The sequence below is a fragment of the Ambystoma mexicanum genome, chromosome 11 (genome assembly GCF_040938575.1).
Source record: "Ambystoma mexicanum isolate Mex_15411 chromosome 11, UKY_AmexF1_1, whole genome shotgun sequence".
Taxonomy (NCBI): Eukaryota; Metazoa; Chordata; class Amphibia; order Caudata; family Ambystomatidae; genus Ambystoma; species Ambystoma mexicanum.
In genome coordinates, this window is record NC_090934.1 from 1,434,611,771 (window position 1) to 1,434,629,947 (window position 18,177).

Here is an 18,177-nt window from a genome sequence, read left to right on the forward strand (position 1 = left end):
AGGTGGTGGGAGACATGAGTGGGGGCCTGGTGGAGGGTGCCCCTGGTGGCTGGGGGGTGGGGGTGGTGGGAGACATGGGTGGGGGCCTGGTGGAGGTGCCCCTGGTGGCTGGGGGGTGGGGGTGGTGGGAGACATGGGTGGGGGCCTGGTGGAGGGTGCCCCTGGTGGCTGGGGGGTGGTGGGAGACATGAGTGGGGGCCTGGTGGAGGCTGCCCCTGGTGGCTGGGGGGTGGGGGTGGTGGGAGACATGGGTGGGGGCCTGGTGGAGGGTGCCCCTGGTGGCTGGGGGTGGTGGGAGACATGGGTGGGGGCCTGGTGGAGGCTGCCCCTGGTGGCGGGGGGTGGGGGTGATAGGGGACATGAGTGTGGGCCTGGTGGAGGCTGCCCCTGCACTGCTGGGGGGTGGGGGTGGTGGGAGACATGGGTGGGGGCCTGATGGAGGGTGCCCATGGTGGTTGGGGGGTGGGGGTGGTGGGAGACATGGGTGGGGGCCTGGTGGAGGGTGCCCCTGGTGGCGGGGGGTGTGGGGGTGATAGGGGACATGGATGGGGGCCTGGTGGAGGCTGCCCCTGCACTGCTGGGGAGTGGGGGTGGTGGGAGACATGGGTGGGGGCCTAGTGGAGGGTGCCCCTGGTGGCTGGGGGGTGGGGTTGGTGGGAGACATGAGTGGGGGCCTGGTGGAGGGTGCCCCTGCACTGCTGGGGGGTGGGGGTGGTGGGAGACATGAGTGGGGGCCTGGTGGAGGCTGCCCCTGCACTGCTGGGGGGTGGGCGTGGTGGGAGACATGGGTGGGGGCCTGGTGGAGGGTGCCCATGGTGGTTGGGGGGTGGGGGTGGTGGGAGACATGGGTGGGGGCCTGGTGGAGGGTGCCCCTGGTGGCGGGGGGGTGGGGGTGATAGGGGACATGAGTGGGGGCCTGGTGGAGGCTGCCCCTGCACTGCTGGGGGGTGGGGGTGGTGGGAGACATGGGTGGGGGCCTGGTGGAGGGTGCCCCTGGTGGCTGGGGGGTGGGGGTGGTGGGAGACATGAGTGGGGGCCTGGTGGAGGGTCCCCCTGCACTGCTGGGGGGTGGGGGTGGTGGGAGACATGGGTGGGGGCCTGGTGGAGGGTGCCCATGGTGGTTGGGGGGTGGGGGTGGTGGGAGACATGGGTGGGGGCCTGGTGGAGGGTGCCCCTGGTGGCGGGGGGGTGGGGGTGATAGGGGACATGAGTGGGGGCCTGGTGGAGGCTGCCCCTGCACTGCTGGGGGGTGAGGTGGTGGGAGACATGAGTGGGGGTCTGGTGGAGGCTGCCCCTGGTGGCTGGGGGGTGGGGGTGGTGGGAGACATGAGTGGGGGCCTGGAGGAGGCTGCCCATGGTGGCTGGGGGGTGGGGGTGGTGGGAGACATGGGTGGGGGCCTGGTGGAGGGTGCCCCTGGTGGCTGGGGGGTGGGGGTGGTGGGAGACATGGGTGGGGGCCTGGTGGAGGGTGCCCCTGGTGGCTGGGGGGTGGGGGTGGTGGGAGACATGAGTGGGGGCCTGGTGGAGGCTGCCCCTGGTGGCTTGGGGGTGGGGGTGGTGGGAGACATGAGTGGGGGCCTGGTGGAGGGTGCCCCTGGTGGCTGGGGGGTGGGGGTGGTGGGAGACATGGGTGGGGGCCTGGTGGAGGGTGCCCCTGGTGGCTGGGGGGTGGGGGTGGTGGGAGACATGAGTGGGGGCCTGGTGGAGGCTGCCCCTGGTGGCTGGGGGGTTGGGGTGGTGGGAGACATGAGTGGGGGCCTGGTGGAGGGTGCCCCTGGTGGCTGGGGGGTGGGGGTTATGGGAGACATGGGTGGGGGCCTGGTGGAGGGTGCCCCTGGTGGCTGGGGGGTGGGGGTGGTGGGAGACATGGGTGGGGGCATGGTGGAGGGTGCCCCTGGTGGCTGGGGGGTGGGGGTGGTGGGAGACATGGGTGGGGGCCTGGTGGAGGGTGCCCCTGGTGGCTGGGGGGTGGTGGGAGACATGAGTGGGGGCCTGGTGGAGGCTGCCCCTGGTGGCTGGGGGGTGGGGGTGGTGGGAGACATGGGTGGGGGCCTGGTTGAGGGTGCCCCTGGTGGCTGGGGGTGGTGGGAGACATGGGTGGGGGCCTGGTGGAGGCTGCCCCTGGTGGCGGGGGGTGGGGGTGATAGGGGACATGAGTGTGGGCCTGGTGGAGGCTGCCCCTGCACTGCTGGGGGGTGGGGGTGGTGGGAGACATGGGTGGGGGCCTGGTGGAGTGTGCCCATGGTGGTTGGGGGGTGGGGGTGGTGGGAGACATGGGTGGGGGCCTGGTGGAGGGTGCCCCTGGTGGCTGGGGGGTGGGGGTGGTGGGAGACATGGGTGGGGGCCTGGTGGAGGGTGCCCCTGGTGGCTGGGGGGTGGGGGTGGTGGGAGACATGGGTGGGGGCCTGGTGGAGGGTGCCCCTGGTGGCTGGGGGGTGGGGGTGGTGGGAGACATGGGTGGGGGCCTGGTGGAGGGTGCCCCTGGTGGCTGGGGGGTGGTGGGAGACATGAGTGGGGGCCTGGTGGAGGCTGCCCCTGGTGGCTGGGGGGTGGGGGTGGTGGGAGACATGGGTGGGGGCCTGGTGGAGGGTGCCCCTGGTGGCTGGGGGTGGTGGGAGACATGGGTGGGGGCCTGGTGGAGGCTGCCCTGGTGGCGGGGGGTGGGGGTGATAGGGGACATGAGTGTGGGCCTGGTGGAGGCTGCCCCTGCACTGCTGGGGGGTGGGGGTGGTGGGAGACATGGGTGGGGGCCTGGTGGAGGGTGCCCATGGTGGTTGGGGGGTGGGGGTGGTGGGAGACATGGGTGGGGGCCTGGTGGAGGGTGCCCCTGGTGGCGGGGGGTGTGGGGGTGATAGGGGACATGGATGGGGGCCTGGTGGAGGCTGCCCCTGCACTGCTGGGGAGTGGGGGTGGTGGGAGACATGGGTGGGGGCCTAGTGGAGGGTGCCCCTGGTGGCTGGGGGGTGGGGTTGGTGGGAGACATGAGTGGGGGCCTGGTGGAGGGTGCCCCTGCACTGCTGGGGGTGGGGGTGGTGGGAGACATGAGTGGGGGCCTGGTGGAGGCTGCCCCTGCACTGCTGGGGGGTGGGCGTGGTGGGAGACATGGGTGGGGGCCTGGTGGAGGGTGCCCATGTTGTTTGGGGGGTGGGGGTGGTGGGAGACATGGGTGGGGGCCTGGTGGAGGGTGCCCCTGGTGGCGGGGGGGTGGGGGTGATAGGGGACATGAGTGGGGGCCTGGTGGAGGCTGCCCCTGCACTGCTGGGGGGTGGGGGTGGTGGGAGACATGGGTGGGGGCCTGGTGGAGGGTGCTCCTGGTGGCTGGGGGGTGGGGGTGGTGGGAGACATGAGTGGGGGCCTGGTGGAGGGTCCCCCTGCACTGCTGGGGGGTGGGGGTGGTGGGAGACATGGGTGGGGGCCTGGTGGAGGGTGCCCATGGTGGTTGGGGGGTGGGGGTGGTGGGAGACATGGGTGGGGGCCTGGTGGAGGGTGCCCCTGGTGGCGGGGGGGTGGGGGTGATAGGGGACATGAGTGGGGGCCTGGTGGAGGCTGCCCCTGCACTGCTGGGGGGTGGGCGTGGTGGGAGACATGGGTGGGGGCCTGGTGGAGGGTGCCCCTGGTGGCTGGGGGGTGGGGGTGGTGGGAGACATGAGTGGGGGCCTGGTGGAGGGTGCCCCTGCACTGCTGGGGGGTGGGGGTGGTGGTAGAGATGAGTGGGGGCCTGGTGGAGGCTGCCCCTGCACTGCTGGGGGGTGGGGTGGTGGGAGACATGAGTGGGGGTCTGGTGGAGGCTGCCCCTGGTGGCTGGGGGGTGGGGGTGGTGGGAGACATGAGTGGGGGCCTGGTGGAGGCTGCCCATGGTGGCTGGGGGGTGGGGGTGGTGGGAGACATGGGTGGGGGCCTGGTGGAGGGTGCCCCTGGTGGCTGGGGGGTGGGGGTGGTGGGAGACATGGGTGGGGGCCTGGTGGAGGGTGCCCCTGGTGGCTGGGGGGTGGTAGGAGACATGAGTGGGGGCCTGGTGGAGGCTGCCCCTGGTGGCTGGGGGGTGGGGGTGGTGGGAGACATGGTTGGGGGCCTGGTGGAGGGTGCCCCTGGTGGCTGGGGGTGGTGGGAGACATGGGTGGGGGGCCTGGTGGAGGCTGCCCCTGGTGGCGGGGGGGTGGGGGTGATAGGGGACATGAGTGTGGGCCTGGTGGAGGCTGCCCCTGCACTGCTGGGGGGTAGGGGTGGTGGGAGACATGGGTGGGGGCCTGGTGGAGGGTGCCCATGGTGGTTGGGGGGTGGGGGTGGTGGGAGACATGGGTGGGGGCCTGGTGGCGGGTGCCCCTGGTGGCGGGGGGTGTGGGGGTGATAGGGGACATGAGTGGGGGCCTGGTGGAGGCTGCCCCTGCACTGCTGGGGGGTGGGGGTGTTGGGAGACATGGGTGGGGGCCTGGTGGAGGGTGCCCCTGGTGGCTGGGGGGTGGGGGTGGTGGGAGACATGAGTGGGGGCCTGGTGGAGGATGCCCCTGCACTGCTGGGGGGTGGGGGTGGAGGGAGACATGAGTGGGGGCCTGGTGGAGGCTGCCCCTGCACTGCTGGGGGGTGGGCGTGGTGGGAGACATGGGTGGGGGCCTGGTGGAGGGTGCCCATGGTGGTTGGGGGGTAGGGGTGGTGGGAGACATGGGTGGGGGCCTGGTGGAGGGTGCCCCTGGTGGCGGGGGGTGGGGGTGATAGGGGACATGAGTGTGGGCCTGGTGGAGGCTGCCCCTGCACTGCTGGGGGGTGGGGGTGGTGGGAGACATGGGTGGGGGCCTGGTGGAGGGTGCCCCTGGTGGCTGGGGGGTGGGGGTGGTGGGAGACATGAGTGGGGGCCTGGTGGAGGGTGCCCCTGCACTGCTGGCGGGTGGGGGTGGTGGTAGACATGAGTGGGGGCCTGGTGGAGGCTGCCCCTGCACTGCTGGGGGGTGGGGTGGTGGGAGACATGAGTGGGGGCCTGGTGGAGGCTGCCCCTGGTGGCTGGGGGGTGGGGGTGGTGGGAGACATGAGTGGGGGCCTGGTGGAGGCTGCCCATGGTGGCAGGGGGGTGGGGGTGGTGGGAGACATGAGTGGGGGCCTGGTGGAGGGTGACCCTGGATGCTGGGGGGTGGGGGTGATGGTAGACATGAGTGGGGGCCTGGTGGAGGCTGCCCCTGCACTGCTGGGGGGTGGGGGTGGTGGGAGACATGGGTGGGGGCCTGGTGGAGGGTGCCCCTGGTGGCTGGGGGGTGGGGGTGGTGGGAGACATGAGTGGGGGCCTGGTGGAGGGTGCCCCTGCACTGCTGGGGGGTGGGGGTGGTGGGAGACATGAGTGGGGGCCTGGTGGAGGCTGCCCCTGCACTGCTGGGGGGTGGGGGTGGTGGGAGACATGAGTGGGGGCCTGGTGGAGGGTGCCCCTGGTGGCTGGGGGGTGGGGGTGGTGGGAGACATGGGTGGGGGCCTGGTGGAGGGTGCCCCTGGTGGCTGGGGGGTGGGGGTGGTGGGAGACATGGGTGGGGGCCAGGTGGAGGGTGCCCCTGGTGGCTGGGGGGTGGGGGTGGTGGGAGACATGAGTGGGGGCCTGGTGGAGGGTGCCCCTGGTGGCTGGGGGGTGGGGGTGGTGGGAGACATGGGTGGGGGCCTGGTGGAGGGTGCCCCTGGTGGCTGGGGGGTGGGGGTGGTGGGAGACATGGGTGGGGGCCTGGTGGAGGGTGCCCCTGGTGGCTGGGGGGTGGGGGTGGTGGGAGACATGAGTGGGGGCCTGGTGGAGGCTGCCCCTGGTGGCTGGGGGGTGGGGGTGGTGGGAGACATGAGTGGGGGCCTGGTGGAGGGTGCCCCTGGTGGCTGGGGGGTGGGGGTGGTGGGAGACATGGGTGGGGGCCTGGTGGAGGGTGCCCCTGGTGGCTGGGGGGTGGGGGTGGTGGGAGACATGAGTGGGGGCCTGGTGGAGGCTGCCCCTGGTGGCTGGGGGGTGGGGGTGGTGGGAGACATGAGTGGGGGCCTGGTGGAGGGTGCCCCTGGTGGCTGGGGGGTGGGGGTGGTGGGAGACATGGGTGGGGGCCTGGTGGAGGGTGCCCCTGGTGGCTGGGGGGTGGGGGTGGTGGGAGACATGAGTGGGGGCCTGGTGGAGGGTGCCCCTGGTGGCTGGGGGGTGGGGGTGGTGGGAGACATGGGTGGGGGCCTGGTGGAGGGTGCCCCTAGTGGCTGGGGGGTGGGGGTGGTGGGAGACATGGGTGGGGGCCTGGTGGAGGATGCCCCTGGTGGCTGGGGGGTGGTGGGAGACATGAGTGGGGGCCTGGTGGAGGCTGCCCCTGGTGGCGGGGGGTGGGGGTGATAGGGGACATGAGTGTGGGCCTGGTGGAGGCTGCCCCTGCACTGCTGGGGGGTGGGGGTGGTGGGAGACATGGGTGGGGGCCTGATGGAGGGTGCCCATGTGGTTGGGGGGTGGGGGTGGTGGGAGACATGGGTGGGGGCCTGGTGGAGGGTGCCCCTGGTGGCCGGGGGTGTGGGGGTGATAGGGGACATGGATGGGGGCCTGGTGGAGGCTGCCCCTGCACTGCTGGGGAGTGGGGGTGGTGGGAGACATGGGTGGGGGCCTAGTGGAGGGTGCCCCTGGTGGCTGGGGGGTGGGGTTGGTGGGAGACATGAGTGGGGGCCTGGTGGAGGGTGCCCCTGCACTGCTGGGGGGTGGGGGTGGTGGGAGACATGAGTGGGGGCCTGGTGGAGGCTGCCCCTGCACTGCTGGGGGGTGGGCGTGGTGGGAGACATGGGTGGGGGCCTGGTGGAGGGTGCCCATGGTGGTTGGGGGGTGGGGGTGGTGGGAGACATGGGTGGGGGCCTGGTGGAGGGTGCCCCTGGTGGCGGGGGGGTGGGGGTGATAGGGGACATGAGTGGGGGCCTGGTGGAGGCTGCCCCTGCACTGCTGGGGGGTGGGGGTGGTGGGAGACATGGGTGGGGGCCTGGTGGAGGGTGCCCCTGGTGGCTGGGGGGTGGGGGTGGTGGGAGACATGAGTGGGGGCCTGGTGGAGGGTCCCCCTGCACTGCTGGGGGGTGGGGGTGGTGGGAGACATGGGTGGGGGCCTGGTGGAGGGTGCCCATGGTGGTTGGGGGGTGGGGGTGGTGGGAGACATGGGTGGGGGCCTGGTGGAGGGTGCCCCTGGTGGCGGGGGGGTGGGGGTGATAGGGGACATGAGTGGGGGCCTGGTGGAGGCTGCCCCTGCACTGCTGGGGGGTGGGCGTGGTGGGAGACATGGGTGGGGGCCTGGTGGAGGGTGCCCCTGGTGGCTGGGGGGTGGGGGTGGTGGGAGACATGAGTGGGGGCCTGGTGGAGGCTGCCCATGGTGGCAGGGGGGTGGGGGTGGTGGGAGACATGAGTGGGGGCCTGGTGGAGGGTGACCCTGGATGCTGGGGGGTGGGGGTGATGGTAGACATGAGTGGGGGCCTAGTGGAGGCTGCCCCTGCACTGCTGGGGGGTGGGGGTGGTGGGAGACATGGGTGGGGGCCTGGTGGAGGGTGCCCCTGGTGGCTGGGGGGTGGGGGTGGTGGGAGACATGAGTGGGGGCCTGGTGGAGGGTGCCCCTGCACTGCTGGGGGGTGGGGGTGGTGGGAGACATGAGTGGGGGCCTGGTGGAGGCTGCCCCTGCACTGCTGGGGGGTGGGGGTGGTGGGAGACATGAGTGGGGGCCTGGTGGAGGGTGCCCCTGGTGGCTGGGGGGTGGGGGTGGTGGGAGACATGGGTGGGGGCCTGGTGGAGGGTGCCCCTGGTGGCTGGGGGGTGGGGGTGGTGGGAGACATGGGTGGGGGCCTGGTGGAGGGTGCCCCTGGTGGCTGGGGGGTGGGGGTGGTGGGAGACATGGGTGGGGGCCTGGTGGAGGCTGCCCATGGTGGCAGGGGGGTGGGGGTGGTGGGAGACATGAGTGGGGGCCTGGTGGAGGGTGACCCTGGATGCTGGGGGGTGGGGGTGATGGTAGACATGAGTGAGGGCCTGGTGGAGGCTGCCCCTGCACTGCTGGGGGGTGGGGGTGGTGGGAGACATGAGTGGTGGCCTGGGGGAGGGTGACCCTGGATGCTGGTTGGTGGGGGTGGTGGGAGACATGAGTGGGGGCCTGGTGGAGGCTGCCCCTGCACTGCTGGGGGGTGGGGGTGGTGGGAGACATGAGTGGGGGCCTGGTGGAGGCTGCCCATGGTGGCTGGGGGGTGGGGGTGGTGGGAGACATGGGTGGGGGCCTGGTGGAGGGTGCCCCTGGTGGCTGGGGGGTGGGGGTGGTGGGAGACATGGGTGGGGGCCTGGTGGAGGGTGCCCCTGGTGGCTGGGGGTGGTGGGAGACATGGGTGGGGGCCTGGTGGAGGCTGCCCCTGGTGGCGGGGGGTGGGGGTGGTGGGAGACATGAGTGGGGGCCTGGTGAAGGCTGCCCCTGCACTGCTGGGGGGGTGGGGGTGGTGGGAGACATGGGTGGGGGCCTGGTCGAGGGTGCCCATGGTGGTTGGGGGGTGGGGGTGGTGAGAGACATGGGTGGGGGCCTGGTGGAGGGTGCCCCTGGTGGCGGGGGGGTGGGGGTGGTGGGAGACATGGGTGGGGGCCTGGTGGAGGGTGCCCCTGGTGGCTGGGGGGTGGGGGTGGTGGGAGACATGAGTGGGGGCCTGGTGGAGGGTGCCCCTGCACTGCTGGGGGGTGGGGGTGGTGGTAGACATGAGTGGGGGCCTGGTGGAGGCTGCCCCTGCACTGCTGGGGGGTGGGGGTGGTGGGAGACATGAGTGGGGGCCTGGTGAAGGCTGCCCCTGGTGGCTGGGGGGTGGGGGTGGTGGGAGACATGAGTGGGGGCCTGGTGGAGGCTGCCCATGGTGGCAGGGGGGTGGGGGTGGTGGGAGACATGAGTGGGGGCCTGGTGGAGTGTGACCCTGGATGCTGGGGGGTGGGGGTGATGGTAGACATGAGTGGGGGCCTGGTGGAGGCTGCCCCTGCACTGCTGGGGGGTGGGGGTGGTGGGAGACATGAGTGGGGGCCTGGGGGAGGGTGACCCTGGATGCTGGGGGGGGGGGGTGGTGGGAGACATGAGTGGGGGCCTGGTGGAGGCTGCCCCTGCACTGCTGGGGGGTGGGGGTGGTGGGAGACATGAGTGGGGGCCTGGTGGAGGCTGCCCATGGTGGCAGGGGGTGGGGGTGGTGGGAGACATGAGTGGGGGCCTGGTGGAGGGTGCCCCTGGTGGCTGGGGGTGGGGGTGGTGGGAGACATGGGTGGGGGCCTGGTGGAGGGTGCCCCTGGTGGCTGGGGGTGGTGGGAGACATGGGTGGGGGCCTGGTGGAGGCTGCCCCTGGTGGCGGGGGGTGGGGGTGGTGGGAGACATGAGTGGGGGCCTGGTGGAGGCTGCCCCTGCACTGCTGGGGGGTGGAGGTGGTGGGAGACATGGGTGGGGGCCTGGTGGAGGGTGCCCATGGTGGTTGGGGGGTGGGGGTGGTGGGAGACATGGGTGGGGGCCTGGTGGAGGGTGCCCCTGGTGGCGGGGGGGTGGGGGTGATAGGGGACATGAGTGGGGGCCTGGTGGAGGCTGCCCCTGCACTGCTGGGGGGTGGGGGTGGTGGGAGACATGGGTGGGGGCCTGGTGGAGGGTGCCCCTGGTGGTTGGGGGGTGGGGGTGGTGGGAGACATGAGTGGGGGCCTGGTGGAGGGTGCCCCTGCACTGCTGGGGGGTGGGGGTGGTGGTAGACATGAGTGGGGGCCTGGTGGAGGCTGCCCCTGCACTGCTGGGGGGTGGGGGTGGTGGGAGACATGAGTGGGGGCCTGGTGAAGGCTGCCCCTGGTGGCAGGGGGGTGGGGGTGGTGGGAGACATGAGTGGGGGCCTGGTGGAGGGTGACCCTGGATGCTGGGGGGTGGGGGTGATGGTAGACATGAGTGGGGGCCTGGTGGAGGCTGCCCCTGCACTGCTGGGGGGTGGGGGTGGTGGGAGACATGAGTGGGGGCCTGGGGGAGGGTGACCCTGGATGCTGGGGGGTGGGGGTGGTGGGAGACATGAGTGGGGGCCTGGTGGAGGCTGCCCCTGCACTGCTGGGGGGTGGGGGTGGTGGGAGACATGAGTGGGGGCCTGGTGGAGGGTGACCCTGGATGCTGGGGGGTGGGGGTGGTGGGAGACATGAGTGGGGGCCTGGTGGAGGGTGACCCTGGATGCTGGGGGGTGGGGGTGATGGTAGACATGAGTGGGGGCCTGGTGGAGGCTGCCCATGGTGGCAGGGGGGTGGGGGTGGTGGGAGACATGCATTGTTGATCAGTAGTGCAAGGTGACACGTGGGTTGGCTGGGGGGCATGCCCATGGTGGATGGGCTGCCTGCGGGACATGAGCATGGGTGCAGGGTAGTCCCCCGTGGTGTGGGCTGCCTGCAGGGTCCGTGGAGGTTGTGGAGCGTACACCTGGGAGGGCCCACACGGCCAATTCACGTGGGGTACTCCCCAGAACCCCTGAAATACACGTACCCTGATGAAATCGCGTGTGGAGCTTCCCGCGCACCCCTGAAATACACGTACCCTGCTGAAATCGCGTGTGGAAATTCCCGCGCACCCCTGAAATACACGTACCCTGCTCGCACTGGGCCAATCGCGTGTGGAACTTCCCGCGCACCCCTGAAATACACGTACCCTGCTGAAATCGCGTGTGGAACTTCCCGCGCACCCCTGAAATACACGTACCCTGATGAAATCGCGTGTGGAACTTCCCGCGCACCCCTGAAATACACGTACCCTGCTGAAATCGCATGTGCAACTTCCCGCGCACCCCTGAAATACACGTACCCTGATGAAATCGCGTGTGGAACTTCCCGCGCACCCCTGAAATACACGTACCCTGATGAAATTGCGTGTGGAACTTCCCGCGCACCCCTGAAATACACGTACCCTGATGAAATCGCGTGTGGAACTTCCCGCGCACCCCTGAAATACACGTACCCTGCTGAAATCGCGTGTGGAAATTCCCGCGCACCCCTGAAATACACGTACCCTGCTCGCACTGGGCCAATCGCGTGTGGAACTTCCCGCGCACCCCTGAAATACACGTACCCTGCTGAAATCGCGTGTGGAACTTCCCGCGCACCCCTGAAATACACGTACCCTGATGAAATTGCGTGTGGAACTTCCCGCGCACCCCTGAAATACACGTACCCTGATGAAATCGCGTGTGGAAATTCCTGCACACCCCTGAAATACACGTACCCTGCTCGCACTGGGCCAATCGCATGTGGAACTTCCCGCGCACCCCTGAAATACACGTACCCTGCTGAAATCGCGTGTGGAACTTCCCGCGCACCCCTGAAATACACGTACCCTGCTGAAATCGCGTGTGGAAATTCCCGCGCACCCCTGAAATACATGTACCCTGCTCGCACTGGGCCAATCGCGTGTGGAACTTCCCGCGCACCCCTGAAATACACGTACCCTGCTGAAATCGCGTGTGGTACTTCCCGCGCACCCCGGAAATACACGTACCCTGCTGAAATCGCGTGTGGAACTTCCCGCGCACCCCTGAAATACACGTACCCTGCTGAAATCGCGTGTGGAAATTCCCGCGCACCCCTGAAATACAAGTACCCTGCTCGCACTGGGCCAATCGCGTGTGGAACTTCCCGCGCACCCCTGAAATACACGTACCCTGCTGAAATCGCGTGTGGGACTTCCCGCGCACCCCGGAAATACACGTACCCTGCTGAAATCGCGTGTGGAACTTCCCGCGCACCCCTGAAATACACGTACCCTGCTGAAATCGCGTGTGGAAATTCCCGCGCACCCCTGAAATACACGTACCCTGCTGAAATCGCGTGTGGAACTTCCCGCGCACCCCTGAAATCCACGTACCCGGCCAAATCGCATGTGAGACTTCCCGCGCACCCCGGTATACACGCACACATATTTTTTGTCAGCGGGTGTCCGTGTTTGTGGGTACCCCTTTGCAGGTCATTTGTCCTGGAGGGCCACAGTATAGGACATTCATCATGGCAGTATATAGGTGCTATTTGTTGGCGCACCTTTTGGCGCACATTTCTTACAGCCGCAGAGACGCTACCGCCTGCTTTCTTGTGGCGGTCGTGTTTGTGCCTGTGCGCTGGTTTGAGCGTGCGCTTTTTTGCCCTATTCTATTCCATGAATACGTGTTGTAGGCGAGCGTGTGGGCGTTCCGCGCACTTGTGCCCTGTACTTCCCCCGTGACGCCCACGTTTTGGCAAGTTGTTCCCCATTCCGAGTGTTACGCCCGTGTTCCGCCTACTTTTGTTGCGCGCGCCGCGCTATGTGCGAATTTCGCTGTGGCCTGTGCGATTTTCGCTGTGACCTGGCGCACGCTGTTAGATGGCCTGTGCGCCAACGTGCGCCGCGCACTTTTTTATCGCACATCTGTAGGGGAGGAATGGCCACGAGGCCCTCCTCACCTACAGCTCCCTCCCCAGGTGAGGACCATGGCTCGGTGGGAGCACCCTCATGCCACCCGGGCCCAGGTGGAGGGGGGTTCACCCGCCGACGACATTGCCCACACGCACCCTGTCTTTGCATTTACCGAAACTTAAGTTAGGCCTAGACGCCATCTTGCACAGCAAACATGGTGTGAGTTCAGCACACTGTAACGAGGCCCCCACCTTTGGAGGGCCTCTCATGCATCTCTGCCGCCTCAGCAGCCCTGGCAGATCCGCTGCGAGCGCGTTCCCATGAGAAAGTCGGAGATGAGCTAAACCCGAGATGCCAACACGGCAACATTATATTAGTAACAATGTGATATTGCACCCCGTATGACCCGGACCGCAAGGCCGGGGCAACGGGGAAAAAAGCTGAAGCATCACTATCTGAAGAAGGTAGAAAATAGTTCAAGTATTGGTATTAATGAACTACCTCTGTTTAAAATGTGAACGAACCATAAAAATGTAACGTTATATGATATCCCTCCAGGTCTGGACTAATGCTGCTATAACCACGGAGAAAGATGTTGACCAAACGTGTAACCTCTATTTGTAGAAGTGTTTTTCAATAGTATGTAGAAACTTGAACTCATATATGTTTTGAATCACCCAAAGCGGCGAGCATCAATCTCTGTAGGCCATAACCTAGATATCCCTCGTATAACGTCTAATGTACATACAATACGCACACAATGTAGTGAACATAATGTTAGGTAATGAAAAGGTACTGGAACCGACTGTATTAAAGAAATGTGTAACGAACATGAAAAATATATATATATATGTGTGTCTGAATAACGTTAAAATAAGGCAGAACAGTATAAAACTTCTGCATTCACTGATCAGCAACGCACGAGGAAAATACCTTTGTGAGTATATGCAAGGTCATTCCCTCTCCCACCCCACCAAGCCTGCCAGATAAAAAAGCTAAGACTTGTGCTGCGCTCCCTCACCTCCCCCAACCAAGCTGGCGTTACTTCAGAGAGTTAGAGGCCCCGGCGCCGCAACCAAGGCCACAGCCCGCCACCTATGTTATTTACAGCACGCTAATAAACCCACGGATGAACCCACTGATCTACCAGCACCTTCTCATAAATCCCCACGAACCCCCCCCCCCCAAGAATCCTGACCCCGTGTAAGGACGACCCCCATCAGTGGGACAAGACACAAAGACCCATCTATATAATAACCTCTAACGCAGCAGACAGACATGTATCACTCGGCCCAGGTTCCAGAGCCCCGTCCCGTGACCTAAAATACCGGTCAATAAGACACAGGTAAATCTCACCCCAACCGACAACCACCAGACCTCTCACGAGGTGCATTCCTCATGTGTTGTGTTTATTTTATAAGATAAGCCGGTGAAGCGATTTATTAATGAACGTAAATGTCATCTTTTGAATAACTGTAGTGTGCATGGCCTAGGGCAAATGAGACAGGAAAGGTATTCGTCATTGTCACAGGCTGCCCCAGCACATCAACACCGCACGGATGACCTCAAGCCGGCCTGCCAGGCCCAACCCAACCCACGAGGCTGACCAGTGACGTCGTCCCGCCAAGACCAACCCCGCGGCAGCAACACCTATAGTTAGTCGACACCACCCAATCCCAATTGACTTGTGCCCCCTATAGTGTTTAGGTGTTGATGACGTTTTTTGTATTAGAAATACGCCTGTCTTTGCTATTGTCAGGCAGAGCGCTCTCGTAGGTTGCAGAGTTCTTTGCATGCCTTATCCTTGGATAAAATCCCACTTACGCTCACCCGCACTCTGTCTTGGTCTTATTCCCACTACGGGAGAGTCCCTTATTGTCTCTCATTACGGGGAGGATCGTGCTGAATTGGGGGCGCTTCCTTTCAGTGGTGACCCCGATAGCGTGATATCTCCAAACTATTTTTCCTAACTCCTTCTTAAACGACCCCCTTGTGGCACGAGAATCTCCGGTTGAGAAGGGATACGCACGGTGAGCCGTCTCCGGGAGGCCGCCCGCCAACGGCGACCGGCACAATAAGAAGTGCGCACTCAATGAGAAAGGGTACGGGATCCCGATTGGAAAAAAATCCCCTTTGAGTGCCGCTCGCCGGAGCCAGGGGCTGACCGTTGAGTTACCGGTGACGCCGCCTGGACGGACCCAGTTTCGGAGAGTATCGGTTCAAGACGGGCACGTGAGTACCGAGTGCGAGTGATCGTCAAGGGGAAAAGAAAGGGAATTGGGAATAACAGAACGGGGACAGGTAGAGGAGAAGAATATCGGGGGTCTACTACAGACGGGTCTTGAAATTTTCTTTATTCTTTCTTTTGCATATGGCCATTAGGAGTAAGAAATAAGTGACGTGGTAGAAGTGACGGAAACCTAGCTCCGAGAGGGGGTGGAAGGCGGCGCCGCATAGTACTATCTAGACTAGTACTGGGAATATATGAAGAAGTGAGAAATAAGTTATTGGTGTCTAGCAAAAGGAGACACCGGGAATATTTTTTAGTGATTGTGCTCTCTCTCTCTATTTCTTCTTTTTCCATTTCCACGGGGTGGGGGGCGAAAATGAGAAGGGTATAAAGAAGTTAGAACACCTTAAAAAGGGGGAACTCAGTAGTGGCACGTACAGACGTGAACACAGTAACCTTAGCAGGAAAACAGGGACAGCTGGTTAGGGAGGAAAGGGAGGAGAAAGACAAAGAGTGTGAGTGGAAAGCATTGTGAGGGGTGCGCGCACCGTACGAGTGAGAGAGACGAACGGGTGGCCGCGAGGTGGTGTCAGAGAGTGTGGCCATAACCAGTACTTGATCAATTACAAGTGAGATCACATAAGAGTGCCTGGGAATGGGAAGGAGATGAGATATGGTGAGTGAGAAGAGATTTGTGCAGTGAATAACGGGGGGTGATAATTTTAAGAGGTCCGCTCTTGTCTGTGCCATAAAGAAATACATACGCATATTTACAGCTAATAAAAAGTAACGAAAGCGAACGTGGTAGCGCTAGCGATTTAAAGGATGGGGGCTGAAACTCCCTTGTCACACATTTGCAAGAGCTTGCCGGGATATGCTGAACGCATAAATAAATATCATGATCAATGGTTAACAGAATTGAAAGGGGAGGGGTTGCCCCAGATTTGGCCAGAAGGAGGGTCTTTTGACAAAAGCGTTCTTGATATGGTATGTACATGTATTCGCCTCAAGTATAAGGGAAAACAATGGCAGAACAGGAAGGAGATATTAGATCTTTGGAGATTGTTTGAGGAAGTACCCCCACCCAAAGCTCCAGCTCCAAATGTTGATTTACCCTCCACCACAGACAATCCACTAATGATCCCGCGAGAGGAAAAGGAACAGTTAAGTACAGAACAGCCTGCGGAAGTGGTTATGTTGTACCCAATATTACCTAAACCAGCCCCTGCAGCAGGATATAGCGACCCGATTTATGTGCCTCCCCCTTCAACCAGCACGCCACAAAGACCAACTGCACCCCCACCATACGAAAACACCAGAGAGCGCACCCAGGGAGGCACACAGAGAGTGGACATAGAGAAGTTAACGAGTGACTTAGAGTCGAGGCTTACAGTGGCACGAGATGAGCTCTCAAGAATAAAAGACATATGTGAACGCACAGCGTGCGCCCCCACACAATCTGGACGCACGTCTAGAGCGTCGAGCGAAAGTAGACAAATTGAGGAAGGATGGAAAAAGGGGGAAATACTGTTCAGAATTGAGGAAGAACCGACCAGGATAATAGAAGTAGGGACAGCAGAAGGAAGCATTGGTGATGTCTCGCGAGAGAGAGGGATCAGAGAGGATTTGTTATGTGATGTCAGAGGAGGGGGGGATGAGAGTGATAGATTGAGCATGGCAGTAGGAGGAGAAGGCGAGGAGCTAGATGGGGCATGTTCACTGGGGACTATAGAGGATGAATGGATAGGACGACTAAGAAATAGGGTGGGGAAGATGGCGTCATTAGAGTCAGCAGTGACTAAGGAAAAGGAAGCTGCAACGGCAAAAGGGAAATTACAACTACCATTACTCCACAGGGGAGGTGGGAGGCCGAATTATATACCATGGGCTCAGATGGACAAGGCTAACTTAATGAAATTACTACCACAGCTGTCAGGAGGGGCAAGCAAGTGGATATATGCATTTGAGAAACATACCGCGGGTATACCGCTGGCAGTAGGCGATGTGAAAAGCCTACTAGTGTCCGCAGTAGGGGATCAGGCAGACAGAGTGTGGGCTAAAGCGGGTTTTCCAGCTGTAACTTTGGAGTGTGATCGCCATGATGGGGCTTCTTTCAATACCGTGCGAGCAAGGGTGTGGGACGCACTGCGGGAAACCTTCCCAGATACCCCTGATTTGCAGTCAGTAATGCAATGTACCATGAATGATGGGGAGGACGCTATGGATTACATTCTCCGGGTGCAGGAGATGTGGAGAGCGGAAACGGGTACGCCCTGGCACCAATCCACGTCTCTATTTTACTTCATCATTAAAAGAGGGCTCCCAAAGGAAGTGCAAAAGGCACTAGATAAAATAGCAGGTGTTGAGGCAAAAGGCTGGCCGGAGATCCAAAGCATAATAGTACACCATTGTAAACGGATCAAAGAAAGAGAGAGGGAAGTAGCACAGAAAAGGTTGGCGGACGAGGCGAAGTTGGTGCAATCAAAATTGGTGAAGGTCGCAGCAGCGGTAGCGGGACTCCCACTCATACGGGAGGGAGAGGAAGGAGAGGAGGGGCAAATAGCAATACAAGGAAGAATAGCAGCGAATTGGGCAGGACAAGGGCAACGACAGTGGACAGAGCAGGAGCAGAACGGAGGTCCAACGTGGCAAGAGTGGGCCCCAAGAGGAGGAAGAGGTGGGTACAGGGGGCGAAGAGGAGGACAAGGGTATGGAGGAATGGGAGGAAATGGGTGGCAGGGTCCCAGAGGTCCACAGGGGAGCTGTTGGAATTGTGGGAGATGGGGGCATTACTCAAGGGAATGTAGGAGCAGACAAAACAACGGTTTCCAAGAGATAGAACAGTACGGACACCCCCATCCAGGAAGCCCCTACGGCCTCCCCATGGGACAATACCAGCAACCAGACAATGTAGTACAAAGGAGTAACGCACAACTACACGGACATCAATACCGAACACAAACCAGCCCACAGAATAATGACAATGTGCACTACACGCCTGGTAATACTTTCGCCACAGGAGCTAATGGGGCACCAGCCCCCGCACCTTACAGTGGAGTGTCAGTAGTTTCGGGGAACATTTTCGATCAAGGGGGGGCAATGAGACACCCCGCATAGGACAGCCCACAGAGAGCACTTGCGTGTCCAGTACTGTCTACGACCCACAATGCATCAGAGGAACCATTGATAGGAGCGCAGATAGGAGACAAGCAATTCATATTCATGGTGGATTCGGGAGCGGAGAAATCATGCATTAGAGAGGGCCGGTTCCCGTTATCTAATAGAACGTTAGAGACGCAGGGGTTCTCTGGGGCTGTAATTGAAGTTCCTTACACAGAGGTATTGGATGTGACAGTGGGGGGTAAAACAGTGAAAGCACCCTTACTGTACTATGAAAACTCTCCCATCAACTTACTGGGGAGAGATCTCTTGAGCAAACTAAACATGACCATATCATTCACAGGGAGCGGCATCGTATGTTCAACGCCAGGCATATGCCCCCTCCGTATATTAGCAGTAATACACGGCCACACAATAATAAAAGAGATCAGAGGGGTACCAAGAAATGAGGAGATGTTTGTTGAAGGCATGAGA